This window comes from Drosophila rhopaloa, unplaced genomic scaffold (assembly GCF_018152115.1).
Source record: "Drosophila rhopaloa isolate 14029-0021.01 unplaced genomic scaffold, ASM1815211v1 contig_3, whole genome shotgun sequence".
NCBI classification, from domain to species: domain Eukaryota; kingdom Metazoa; phylum Arthropoda; class Insecta; order Diptera; family Drosophilidae; genus Drosophila; species Drosophila rhopaloa.
Window position 1 is genome coordinate 9,968,152 of NW_025335123.1, and position 14,425 is coordinate 9,982,576.

Here is a 14,425-nt window from a genome sequence, read left to right on the forward strand (position 1 = left end):
CGATCCCAACCAGAATCCGACTGCAGCTCCCAGTGCGCCAGCGGTGCGTATAAGTGATATGCTAAGGGAAGCAGATGGGGTGCATGTGGGTGCACTGGAGCATGGAGCATATGTAGAGTACGGTCCGAATCGAATAATATGGACAAGAGATGCACTGAACGTTTTGCTGGATTGAGCCCAGTGCCTGAGTTTCAAAACCACACAAAAAGCATTTTATTTTCAGCTCACTCTTTAAATACTTTTCAATTTCTTAGGAGACAGCACAAATATTTAAGTTATTTGTACAAACTAAGATTATTGTATAGCAAGTTCTATTGAATTTTATATATTTAAGTTTAGAATTCTTTGTATTATAAATGAAAACTTTAATTTATTTGTTCATAAGTAAGAAAGAACATAGAAAATATTAAATAAGTGTAAACTTAAAATAAATCTTTAGCCTCCTGTCCTAATAATATATGTTAGTTAGGTGTATAATTTTTGTTGCAAATAAATTAAATAAGTTATAATATTGCTTGGTTGCTAATAATATTGGTAATAGTTCATTTAAAAAACAGCTAGTCGTTGGCAAGTCCCATAACTTGAGAGCTTTAGTGTAAGTAATCAGCATTAAGGGTTATAAATAATGGGAGAAATTGCACTAGGAACTTCAAAATAAAACTGAAAACCTGTATGAAATGGTGTGAAATCTATAAGAACTCCTTCAGTTTTGCGAGGCAGCGGTCAGTGACTCCTAGTCCACGTCCACCCTCTTACTCGTAGTTGAGTGCGATTTTGAAAGTACCCGAAAAGCCTGGCAGAGATTGCCCGACCCGTTTGGCCAGCACCCCAGTCCGGTCGACAGATCCGCCACTTCCTGCCCAGGATGCACAGCCCCGAGATCTCGATCTGGTTGAGCTCCAGTTCCGCTCGGATGGGCATGGATGCCGATGTCCGATGCCGAGACCCCATTCGTCTGTCGTATCATTATAATTTGTCTTGGCCAAGTGCACATACACTCGATTACGATTCCGATTCGGATTCCAATTCCGAGTCCAATTCCAATTCCAATTCCAATTCCAATACCAATTCCGACTCCGATCGGGCCGAAACTTTCTCGCTCTCGCCAAGTGAAATGCCTCCGAGTGGAGTGGCCGGCAATCAGAAATCTACAGCCATCAACCTTTATTGTGCCACAAAGAATCTTGGCTGCTTGGGGTTTTTGAACTTTAGAGCTTTCGTTTTTGTCGGCCAGCTGATGGGGGATTCTAAGTAAGCCATTGGCTTTGCTGCTGCGATATTAATGATATATATGCTCTTATATATGCCAGTCCTATGCTCCAATTCCAATGACCCAAAGCTGAGGGCATTCGAATTGCTTTCATATTCAAAGTATCTGTATCTGTATCGGTAAAGGTATATGTATCGGTATCTGTATCTGTATCTGTATCTGTCTCTGTAAATGTATCTGTATTTGGTGGGGCTGGAAACCCCGAGCCCGAGACCCACTAAAAAGTGAAGAAGCGAGAGTTGGCGGATGATGACGTTGGATGGCGATGGTGATGGTGATGGTGATGGTGATGGCGATGGTGATGGCTCTTGGCTTTCTAATTGTTGTTGCTGCTTGCCAGCTGAGAGCTCAGTCGCCGAGCAGCTGATTAGAAGTTCCCGCAGCCTCGGCCATGGCGATTCGATTGGCAAAACCACTTGGACGCCGACTGAGACGGAGACGGAAACGGAGGCAGAGGCTGTGGCTTCGACTTCGGCAGAGACTTTAACTTCGACTTTAGCGGCGACGCCGACAGAGGCAGCGGACTGGGTTTGTCTTGGCCTGGCTTGAATACAGATGCGGGTTCGTTGACCGGCAAAGTTTTTGAAGTTTATCGCTGCGCCGCTGCCTGTTGGCTGCCGTTGGCCCCGCTTTCAGTAAGCCAAATATGCAACCAGGAACCTAGAGCGGCGTCGCCCCCAGAGCACTCCGCCTCCTACGCCCCCTACTCCCCCCCCACTCACCATCAAAAACCGCTCCTGGGTCAGCTGTTCGGCCAGCTGTTCTAGCCAAGAGCGCTTCCGCTTTTCGTCCGCGTTCATTGCCTTCTCATTGGTCGTTGGTTGAGTCAACTCTCGCACAGACCGGACCGGACTTCATCTCCGGACCGGACGGATCAACGAACGGGGCAAATCAAGTGGCTTCTATTTCGGGCACGGCGCTTAGATATTTTTGGCACGCTTCTTCCGGTGACTCGAGACGTCGACGACCTTTCGGCATCGGATTGGTGTTGGAATGGATACGATTTCGGCTTCGGAATCGGAATCTCCACCCGCCACCCACAAATCGAGTGATTTGTATTCGATTTGTTTTGTTTTCGACCGCTGGATTGGGGTTGACAAACTTTTCGGTGGCTTTTCTGCCAGCCGAGATCAGCTGTGATCAGTGTGTGGCTCCGCTTATTATGTAACACGAAAAGTCAACGCAATTTTTGAGTTTATTGACTGTACAGTTTAAGTTTTTTTTTTTTATTTTGGTTTGTTTTTTTGTTATTTTTTTTTGGGGGGCTTTTTGTGGCATCCGTGCCGCATCGATGATGAAAGTTTTTCGGCAAAGGGGGTGGCGCCTGATCGAGAAAGTTGCCCGAAATAACCACAGTTAAGGTAACAACACACCGAAACGGTTGCCAAAAAACAAATTCGTTTAAAGTTTATTGACTTTTGATCCCAACGCATTATTGTTGGGGTGGGTAATGGTTGTTTTTGTTTCTTTTTCGCCAGTTGCCGCCGCTGTTTGCGCAATCCGCTGCTGCTGCTGCTACTGTCGCCACTGCTACTGCGGCTGCTGCTGCTGCTGCTGCTGTTGTTGTTGTTGTTGTTGTTGTTTTGACTGGACTCATAATGCATACGTAACGGTATCGACAGGAAGTTGTGGATGTGGATGCGGTTTATTTGCCGCAGGAGTTCATTCAATGCCGGCAGACGGCGGGTTCCAGTTTGGAGCCGGGGTCGTTGCCGCATTTGTTGTGACTGCTCGTGGAGCACGTGCTGCACATGCGCGGGACGCCCAAGGTTGGCCAGTCACTCGAGGAAGTCGCTTGGGTCTCAATTGCTTAACTTTACTTTCTTTGCGTTCATAGGCATTCGCCAGCAAGTTCGTGTCATTGAAGTCTTTCGTTTGCAGGGGCAGTCAAAGTGAAGTTTTTATGGTTGCCAGTAGTATTTCCTTTAAGTACATCCACTTACCCCTCAGTCTTTCCATTTATTACTCTTATAATGCATCCTAAAGCCCTCAGAAATGTCGTAAATTAATAGAGGTAGTTTCTGTCATTAAAGTCTTTCGTTTGCAAGTACAAGCCCTCGAAAAATCTCACCGCTTCAGCTACTTTTGATCGATTTGCCAGCAAGTTCGTGCCATTGAAGTCTTTCGTTTGCATGCCCAAGAGAACGCAAAATATTCTGGAGCGCTCGGAGCGAAAGAGACGGTGTTCTGTTGTGTTTTACTCTGTGCTGCTCTGTTCTGCTCTGTTCTGTTCTGTTCTGTTTGGTTGCCAACACAGCTCGGCCCCAACGTTTCCCGGCTACCCTGCCCCCTTCCCCCTTCCCCCTTCCCCCTGCTCCACTCCACTCCAGCTCTCCAGCGTGTTGCCATGTTTCTGGTTTGGCAGCTGCTTCTTGGGAACACTCACGCTCACACGCACACTGGCACACCGGCACACGCTCGTCGTAGCCGTCGCCCCTTTGCAGTGGTATATGTAGGTCTACGTCCGATTTTACTTTCACTTTTAAAGGTTTACGAACTTTTCTGTTTACAAGTCAACGCTGCTGCCGGCTTCGTCAGCAGCAGCGCCAACGTTGACGACGACGTCGGCGTTGCCGAAGACAACGTACACCGGGAAAAAACGTATGAAATGAACATTAACAGGCTAAATTTATTATTAATAATACTTAATATATAGGTATACTTAAGTGTTTTTGTGTTAACTTAAAAGGTTTTCTCAATCAATGAGAAATCAATCAGTAGTTTTAATAAAAAATATGCCTTTAAATTTATAATTAATTATTTAAGCATTATTATATCGTAATTAGGTTCCATACACATATTTATAGAACCAGCAATATAAGCATATATGAACTTGTTGTTACGACATGCTGTATTGGGAGGAAGCATAGAGTTTAAATCCCACTTTCAAATAAATTGATTTATTTTAATCATAATTATATCAAATCAATATGCTGGTTTCAGGTTCAAAATGCAAAGTGAATTCCGAAATTGATATGTATTCCGCATACACGTTTCTTTCTGTGCAGCGCACATTTCAAATGCCGATCACTTGAAGGGGAGGTGGAGGTGGCCATGGGTATGGGTATGGGTGTAGATCCTCCCCCCTCTGCCCCGTGGCCCACTCCCACTCCTCTGCACAAGGAAGTCGCCTTCGCGGCGCTTCGACTTCCTTGACATTGAAGCAAGGATTTTGGCCCCGCCAAAAGCACTCGCCTCGGAAGTCGCAGCTTGTGTGTGACTGTGTGTAAGTGTGTGCGTGTGTGTTGTGATGCGGTGTGGTGTGGTGTGGTGTGGTGCGGTGTGTGGTAGTGCTAGCAATGCTGTTTTTTAGTCGGTCGGTCATTGACCGTTGCGGCTGAGACGCAGTGACGCCGCTGCCATTGGCATGGCCGACGCGGTGGCTGCGGCACTGCGGCAACCGCGACAACTGCGACAACTGCGGCATCTGCGACTGCTGCGACGCCGCTGTTATCCTGCCATCTAACTGGTGGCCAAGAGGCCAGAGTGAGACGCGGATACCCAGAGATCTGCGGCTCTGATGACGACAACATTAGCTGGTAGCTGGTAGCTGGCGGTGTTGTCGTCTACCCAACTTGTTGGACAAGTTGACGGCCTACGCGAGTGTGCATTGCATTGATTGGGATCGGGGCTTCGGGGGATCGGGGGGTTTTGGGGGCTTCGGGGGATCGTGGGGGATTGTGGCATGCGAGGGGAATTGGAGGCTTGTGCGTTTGCGCAAAAGTCAATGAACTCACGCTGCAGCAGTGGGGGCGTCTTGCTGCCAAAGCAAAGTGGTACGATATGCGATGTGGTGCAGTGTTGTGTGTGCACCATGGAATTCGCACACAGACCGATGCAGGCTGGGAATGTAGGTAAGCCACTTGTTGTTGTTTCTAACCTTTTTGCAATGCATTAGGCAACCGACTCACTGTCAACACTTGGCGGAGTGCATTGATCTCGCCATTGAGTGCGAGTGTTTGGCTCCATTTGGCAGTGCGTGTTTGGCTTGGGAATGGTAATGGTAATGGTAATGGTGATGACGGTGGTGATGGTGATGGTAATGGGATTGGGAACTGCGAACTGGGAACTGGGAACGGGGATCGCATGACACAGTGACCGGAAAACAGACTGACTTAATGACTGACTCTTTCGCTTTTTCAAAATCAATGCTCCGGCAATTAGAATGCAGGCCAAGCCCCTCTTTCACCTTCTCCATTATCTGAGTGAGTGGGTGTTGCGGTACCCGGCTGGCATAGCCAACTACATATAACCAGAGCCAAAGCGATAGCCATAGTCATAGCCATACCCATAGCCATAACCATACCCATACCCATACCCATACACATAGCCATAGCCGTAGCAATAGCCTACGGTTGTAGGCCAGCGGTCAACGACCGCCAGCAGACCGACGACAAAAAGCAGCCGCAGAGTCGCCGCCGCTCGGCAGCGGCAGCTCAACCAGTTGAACGACCCACTGAACCAACTTGTCATTTGACCATGTCGCCAAGCTGCTGCACCACCGCACTGAAGTCGCCCCAGAAGAGAAGTGGCCGGAGGAGGAGTCGCCAACGTCCTGCCGGTAATTATCTCACACCCTAATGGGGTAGTTGCACACGCTAATGGCATTTCACCCATTTGTCAATGTAGCATACCTCCTGGGGCACAGGTACCGCAGATCCCTTGGCTGCTGGTCCACTGGCCACTGGTCACTGGACACTAAACACTGGACTCTGGACTCTCTGTGCTCCCAATCCATGTCAATTACCTTGCGAAAGTCGTCGCTGCGGATATGAAGCAATAATAAAACCATAAAAACGAAGAGGCACAGAATTTGGCAATTACTTATTATTGAAGCTGCGTCTCTGTCGTCCAGCTGCCAATTTTGTGAGTTTCACGAGGCTCGGGTTGCGGTTCCTGTTCCCGCAACTGAAGCTGCTGCAACTGAAGCTGCTGCAACTGAAGCTGCTGCAACTGAAGCTGCTGCAACTGCTGCTGCTGCAACTGAAGCTGCTGCAACTGATGCTGCTGCAACTGATGCTGCTGCAGTTGTTGCAATTAAATTTGGCCTCAAAAAAGCCGCCACGCAGCAGCCGAGCGAGGAGAAAACCTGGAGTGGCTGCCACAATCTTTAGCGCGGGTCAGCGGCAATATATGTCCGTGGGGGTCAGAGGCGTAAAAGCGGCATTCATGTCGTGCAACATTGTTGCAGGATGCAAGCTGGTTGTTAAATGTATCAATTACCGCACCACACTATCACCTTCCTCCAGAGATAAGAGCCTGACCCACTCAGGCTGCTCAGTGTTGCTGTTGGGCCAGAACTGTAATTCCTTAAAAGTGTAGCTGTATGATATAGAAATTTTTGGTATTTTTTATTTTTTAATAATTTGAATAAGTACGTATGCTGTATAATTTGTTTTCTAATTTTCTTTAAAGTTTTAAAAGATTAAAATGTGGAAAAAAATGAACAATGGTTGTCAAGAATTTTCTACCAATAAGTTGTGGTTTCAATTGTGGAAAATGTCTTTAAGAGGAAATAAATGGCTACAAAAATATCAATGATATTAAAGGTGTTTTGATTGTTTTATTAGGTAATTACATTTAATAGACTACGTATACAAAATTAAACTGGGGATGTGATATTTTTCCTTGGTCGATTTGTCATATTTTTGGGGCAAGAAGTTGGCAGCACTGATGCAGTGGGCGCCACTCGTGGAAAGTCACGTGTCCGGCGTGTTTGGGGCTTGTCTCTTAGCCAAAATCAGGGCCCAGCACACAGTCACGGCCAAAACAATAGGGCTGGCCGCTTGTTGCATATCTGATAAATCAACGAAGGGTGCTGAGATGTTGAAGAGCTCATGCGTTCTGCCTGCTGATTACGAGATCTCTTGTAATTTATGGGCACAGAGATTTCAGAGCTACTTTCTTAGCTTCAGCCGTACGACAAATGGAAGGGGGAGGGGGTCTTGGAGGTGGGTACCATGTTTTGGGGCCCAATGCATTTGCATGCAGCGCATGAATCGCGGGGATCCAAGTGGCCGAGTCGCAATTGCATGCTGATGCGGATTAGCATGCTCCGGCCGTCGCCGACTCGATGTTCGATGTTTGTCACTTTATATAATGCACCACTGCGCCAGGTGCTTCCCCTAGTTCACGGCCTCGAAACTCGAGAGACACCCTCGCATTCTAGCTGCTATGTGGCTATGTAGTTACAGGGTAGCAGTGCAGTGCAGTGCAGTGCAGTGCATTTGCATTGAGATTTGTCGCCGTAATTGAATTGCCAATCGCTGACATTGTAATTGCCCGAGAGCGCAATTCATGCAAATGGAAAAATGGAAATGGAAGTGCTCAAGATGAGATTTGTTAATCTTGTCCCCTGATTAGACCCCCCCTCCCTCATCACCATCCTCCTTTCAGCATATTCAATGCGAGTCCGTGGAGCGTTGCACAATCAGAATGGATCGCCGCGTTTCATTGAGCTTGTCAGTCGAGCTGCTAGTCGCTGATCGATGAATCGATCGATCGATCGATTGGTCCTGGCACTGGCAATAGAACTGGCACTGTGACACTGGCACTGGCACTGGCATTATCCAATGCCTAGTCCAAGGCCTAGTCGAAATTATCATATTATTATTCGAGCGATCGCCATGGACGCGCGAGTGCGTATTCACTGGCGCTGGGAGATGATCTTGGCCAGGTTGGGGAAGCTGCAGCCCTTGCCCTTGTGGAATATACCTATGCCCATATCCATACCCATACCCATACCCATAAATAGCTGCCCAAAAGCTGCCCCACAACCTTGGCTGATTTTTCTTTGTGAGACCAACTCTGCACGATGAGCCAAGAATGCCTGAGATCTGGCTGACTGGCTGACTGACTGGCCGAGATCAACGAACGCTTTCAATAGGAAATTGAAATTGAAATCGAAATCTAAAAACGAAATGAATACAACCCGCCTTTTTCTTTGTCTTTGTCATATTGATTTCAGTCGCTGTTCGCGCTGTTTTCTTTCGTTTCTGCCACTAATATATGCGATGATTAGCGGATTAGTGGGCTGGTTATGAGCGATTAAGCAGCGTCGCTTCGATGTGGCTTGGAATTGGAATTGAAATTGGAATTGGAACTGCTTCAGTTTCAGCATCGAATCGCTGCGATTCGTTGACCCCACCAATGCAGAGCCTTGGAATTAGCATAGATCGGTGCTCCCCCACATATGTAGTCCGACTCTCCGACACTCCTCGGCTAATGCGCGGGATCCCCGGATCTGGAGGACAGTCGGACTTCAAAGACTGACAGCCGGATCAAGAAAATCATGGGGAAAATCAGTAATTTTTTTTAACTTTTTGGTCTTAAGTTTAAATATGCAGATTTCCTTTGTATACATACAATGTTCTTAAGTTTAAATATGCAGATTTCCTTTGTATTAGTTTAAAGGCTTAGAGAGGATTGAAGCCATAATTAAGTTAAGAAAACTAAAATGTAGGTTCAGTACTACATTTTTCAGGGCAATATGTAGATTTGTTCGATTAAAAATCGTTACTTAATATCAATTAGGTATATAGTAGCTTTTAAAGAAATCAACATAACACATACACCAAAAATATAAACATTGAATTTTAAAATTTTCAGTAAGTCTAATTGAGGGTCTCATTTTTACAAGTCATTGGAAACTTAAAAATAACTAACATGAAAATGGGTCATAAATTTGACCAACGCTAAAATGAAAATTTTGAATGCAGATTTTTAGAGAATCAACCCACAAGTCTTTAGAGGTATGCCACTTTGAGATCGGATAAAATTTAGTAAAGTTATGGACTGTAGAAGTCCAATTGAGGGCCACCTTTTTACAAGACATCGAACTTAGAAATAACTAACATGAAAATGGGTCGAAAATTTGACCAACGCTAAAATGAAAATTTTGAATGCAGATTTTTTAGAGAATCAACCCACAAGTCTTTAGAGGTATGTCACTTTGAGATCGGATAAAATTTAGTAAAGTTATGGACTGTAGAAGTCCAATTGAGGGTCACCTTTTTACAAGCCATCGGAAACTTGGAAATAAGTAACATGAAAATGGGTCGAAAATTTGACCAACGCTAAAATGAAAATTTTGAATGCAGATTTTTAGAGAATCAACCCACAAGTCTTTAGAGGTATGCCACTTTGAGATCAGATTAAATTTAGTAATGTTATGGACTGTATAAGTCCAATTGAGGGTCTCCTTTTTACAAGACATCGGAAACTTGAAAATAACTAACATGAAAATGGGTCGAAAATTTGACCAACGCTAAAATGAAAATTTTGAATGCAGATTTTTAGAGAATCAACCCACAAGTCTTTAGAGGTATGCCACTTTGAGATCAGATTAAATTTAGTAATGTTATGGACTGTAGAAGTCCAATTGAGGGTCACTTTTTTACAATTTAAATTGCTAAATTTAGGGGTTTTCGGAGAATAATGCGTATATCCCGCTTTTTTTATATCATTTCGCTTAAGTTGAATATAACATAAAGCTTTCATATCCTCGTTGCAACATAATGTTAAAATATATGAAAGAGAATACCAGCAATTCTTCCGGCCAAGTCCGCAGAAATAAGTGCTGATCAGTCCGCAGAAAGGACAAATTGGCCGCAATACTGGCCAAGATCTGAGGTGCTTCCCCGGCACGCGGCCAGAAAAACCCCCAACTATTTTCCACGATGACTTCATTTAAAATCGAGCGTATCGGCTATCTGTGTTTGTGAGCGGCACGTGCATGCGTTTGATGTTTTATTTTTGTTTTTGTTTTTGGTTTTGTATTTGTTGATTGTGTGATGGGCGGGCAGGTGTCGAAACAATGTGTGGCGCGCAGCTTAATTAGAATGTTGCCACATTGGTAGCTAGAGCCAGCAGCAAAACGCGCCCGAATAAAAGTGTCAGAACAAGTTGAGGCGGCAATTTGTCAACCAGCAGCGGCAGCAACCAACTAGACACGCGGCCAAGTCCCCACTTTACATTCGAAATGCATTTTTTTGCATACGACATACAGATGGAGATACCGATACAGATACAGATGGAGATACAGAAACAGATGGAGATACTTGTACAGATACAGATGCAGATACTGATACAGACACGACCACATATCCGACAGCTCTCATTTTCTGATTCGCCAGACAGGCTCGAACTGGCCAACTTGTTGGCCCGGCCAGTGTGTGTCCATGTCCATGGATCCGTTCATGCGCAAGGTTTTCGGCTGTGGGGCCCGATCTTTGGCCACCCGCCACCCCAGCAGCCCACTGGCACTGGGTGCATTGACCTCAAAATGGCTCAAAAGCCATTGAACTGCTGCAGTCGCTCTGGCTGTGCCTCTGACTTGGCTTGGCTTGGCTTGGCTCGGCTCGGCTTGGATCGGCTTGGATCGGAGCAGATCTGATCGGACAGAACAGAACAGAACTTATTCTCATAAGTAATATGCTAACTTTCGCAATTCTAGAGTTTGAATTACACAAACTACAGATACACTTCATGATAAAAATTAAATCTTCCAGGGGTTCTGATAATGCGAATTATTTAAACAGAAAGTTTTCACTTGAAGATAATACTATTCTACAAATCGCCCAAATTAAATAACCCCCTTAATAAAACCCAGTTTAGATTGTGGCAGTGGAGTACTTTATTCGTGGATTTTTGTATTTATACAAATTTGCACTCCATAATTCGCTTTTCTTTTCTTTAATAATAGTTTTTCTATTCCTTTCAATTATTTTTTTTGTAGGTATTGACAGCTTTTTTAAGCTCAGATAAAAAATACTCTTCTATGTTAGAAGTACATATAAAAGGCATAACATTTAGCAATTTTGTATAAGCTTTGTATGAGTGTATGTATATATAATATTGCAGAAAAAACCTTCTTCGAATAATTATAGCTTAATTATTGAAAGACTTAATTGTTTTGCATATTGATAGCCCTATTAAATTAGTTATAATAACATTATTGATGTTACTCATACCAAAAATGTATCTAGAATTACAAATATGGATGCCATGGAGTTACGCGATTTGTGGCCGTGAATGTTTGAGAATTTTAGAAACACCCCTTTGGCTTTTATTTCCTAAACTTTATAGAGTCTAAATTGCCTTTTTCTGATTTTTACCCTTTAATCTACTGTCAGTGGAAAAAAACATAAGCTAACAAGGTACCTGTATTGTACTTTTAAATATAAACCCTGTAAGTTTGAGACGTAACTCCATTCCTGGTAAATAACCTATCCTAAAGTTAAATTTTAAACCTTTAAAGAGTGGTTTGCGAGAATTCTTAAAATGTGAGGATTATGAAGAACTATAGCAGGAATGATGTATGTGGTCTGGGTCCGGATCCCAGTCCAAGTTCGAAAAATCTGATTCCGAAGCTGCGGCTATCGAAACCGAGAATGAAATGAAAATGTGACCGAATGTAAATTCTTTTAATTTTATTGCCAACGCTGTTGGCTGTTCTAAGAGCCGAGCGAATGCAGTCACTGGAATCCACCGGCACGTTCTTTGGGTGGCTGCCGTAGCAGCCGTCGGTTGGATGGGTTAAACGAACGCTGGCTTGGCCTATGAAAGATGTCAAGGTATCTGTAAAATTCGTATGCGATTTCGTACGCCAATCACATCCATTCCGTCGTGCAAACAGTCACCGTCGAGCCGCAAAGCACACGAACCGCAGAAAACAAAGCCACTAATTGCCGAAGTCGCAGGTTTTTTTTGGGAGACGCCAGATGCAACGTGCCCTGTCCCTGCGAAATCTGTATCTGGATCGGATGACCACAAGCAGCTGACTTTACTCGGGTGTCGTCTTCTGCGGATCGGCTTGAACGTCTTGATTTTACCGATTCGTCGGCGCATTCCGCTGGGCGGGGGGGCCAAGGGAGCCGACTGCCGGATGCACTGCCTCCGCTGTTTGGCCATTCAGTGTAGAGCTTAGTCAGCTGGGGTATCCGAGGTGCGACTTGAGCTGCTCGGCGTGCAAAAGCGCTGACATTAAGTGAAAGAGCAGACGAGGGCCTGGCCAGCGGTTCTGGAGCTCAACCTTGGACTTTGCCACCAAATGCGAGATGCTTGTGCTCCATTAATGTCGCAAAAACCATCGGACGCAGCACATTCAGAGCGGGTGAGGGGGTAGGGGTGTAGGGGGGTGGTGCGGTGCTTGAATTACCATTCCATTCGCGGCGCGTGCCATAAAGCTTCGTCGCATAGAAGCAACACAACAACCAAACACATATATTGGATGAGTGTATAAACATTGGAATTGGGTTAAAAAATAAAGCATGCAAACTACCTTGACACATTTTTTGCACTGGAGCAGCAGCAGCAGCAGCAGCAGCAGTTCGGGTGTGAACGGGAGGGGGTGTGGAGTGGTTGTGCGCTTTTGAAAAAATATTGGGTGTGCAAAGAGTAAACATAATGGGATGCAGTCATACAGAAGGAACAAAGCCAAAGGCGGGGGAGGGGGTGGTGATCCACCCATTCCCAGCCCACTCCAGTATCAATATGCTGTTGCAACTGTAATAAAAACGCTTGACGAAACCCGTGTCACTGTGTGCCTGATAAGAGAACGCGAATACGCCACGTGAGCTGGGTGCCATGAGGTGGCCCCGATTCGATTCGATTTCGATTTCCAGTTCCAGTTCCAGCACACTCCGAAATTTCGTGCGCAATGCGCTGATTAGACGCATTATATATCAGCTTGATTGTGTGGAAATGCGTCGTGCGCTATCTCTTTGGATGAGGTGGCCACCTCAAACCCAATCTTCGTGCCCTCTTTGATCTTCAAAGTTTGCTATTTGGTGGTTTCACTAGCCAGGATTTCCAGGATGCAACATTACTCGAAGGCCATAAAGATAGGTGACCCCGAAGCACAGACTTCTTAAGGGTATAGCATTTGAGAAATGCTTGAAAGTAGTCAAAGTGCTCAAATTCAAGGGTATAACATTCCAATACACTGACTACTTTTAGTTAAGTTAGGTTTTGGTGACCCCAACCATTTGTATGGCCAGGCCCAACCCCCTCTTGGATCTTCGAGCTTCGATCTTTTGCGGATTGTTTTATTTTAAACACACTGCCAAGCCAAAAGGCAGTCAAAAGGGTTTAAAAATAATTCAGGCCGCGTTGACAGCCAGCATCCGCTCACAGCACAGTCTTCGGGTTCGGGTTCAGGTTCAGGTTCATGTCCTTTCCCTTCGCCATAGGATGTTGCCCCGACAGGCCAATGATCTTGGCGTCTGTTGAACCGTCTGCCACTCAAGAACATTGTCGCTGGACTGGCAGACTGCTGGACTGGTGGACGTGGACTGGACCTGGTCCCAAGTGTCGGGACAATGGAAAGGTTCGGCGACCGTTGCACGCAGCCAGATCTCTCTCGCCCCGTTGCCACTGGCGGGTCATTAAAATGTACAGGTAAATTTCAAGTTAATGCCACGGCTGAGGCGGCGGCGATCCCACTGATCGTAGATCTTGATGCCCTGCTCCTTTGTCCGGCCCGCTCGCTGGCGGGCGGATCTATTTTAGCGCATGCCATTGGCCCTGAACTTGTTTGTCCAGCCTCGCGAGCCCTTTCCACTTCCTTTCCCATTCCCATTCCCATTCCCATACGCATTCCCATACCCATTCGCCATTCCAGAAGTTGCAGCACATGACATGACTCAGACGGCCCAGGCTGCTGGAAATCCCCAGGCCAAGGCATCTATAGAAGCTCCTTGTCTTTTCCACACAGAGAAATAACACAGTTCGATGGTCAAGCAAATTAGTTATTAATATTTTCAACATTAACCATGCATTTTGATATTATATTATTATTGAGGCTGTTGTCTTGACATTGTAGTATATCTACTCCTATCTGATCCATATCATACAGATTGTTCGTTCGCTGCGGGGAAAAACCCAGACATTTCCTTAGGCCTTTCTATGGTTGCCTGTGGCTTAGGTAGACCCAAATCGAAACCAATTCAGCAGCCACGAAATTAAGGAATACACAAGAAATGTGCAAATGTGGCAGATATAGAAATGAAAAGGTAGTCGATTGAATAAATGTATGCGAAGTTAGGTAGTCTGGGATGGGCCAGCAGGGTATCTGAATACCCTTGAATACCCATATACCCATATTGAGTCCGAAAGGTAGCTCAGCTAGCTCCGATCCCAGCCAGCCAAATCCGT

At 45.4% G+C, this 14,425-nt stretch overlaps 1 long non-coding RNA gene across 1 annotated transcript; it reads left to right on the plus strand.

The window, feature by feature from the left end:
- Positions 1–5,749: 5,749 nt before the first annotated feature.
- LOC108049848 lies at positions 5,750–6,071 on the plus strand. Its single transcript, XR_001769559.1, has 2 exons — positions 5,750–5,831; positions 5,900–6,071. It is a non-coding gene; the product is annotated as an uncharacterized LOC108049848 (long non-coding RNA).
- Positions 6,072–14,425: the final 8,354 nt, after the last annotated feature.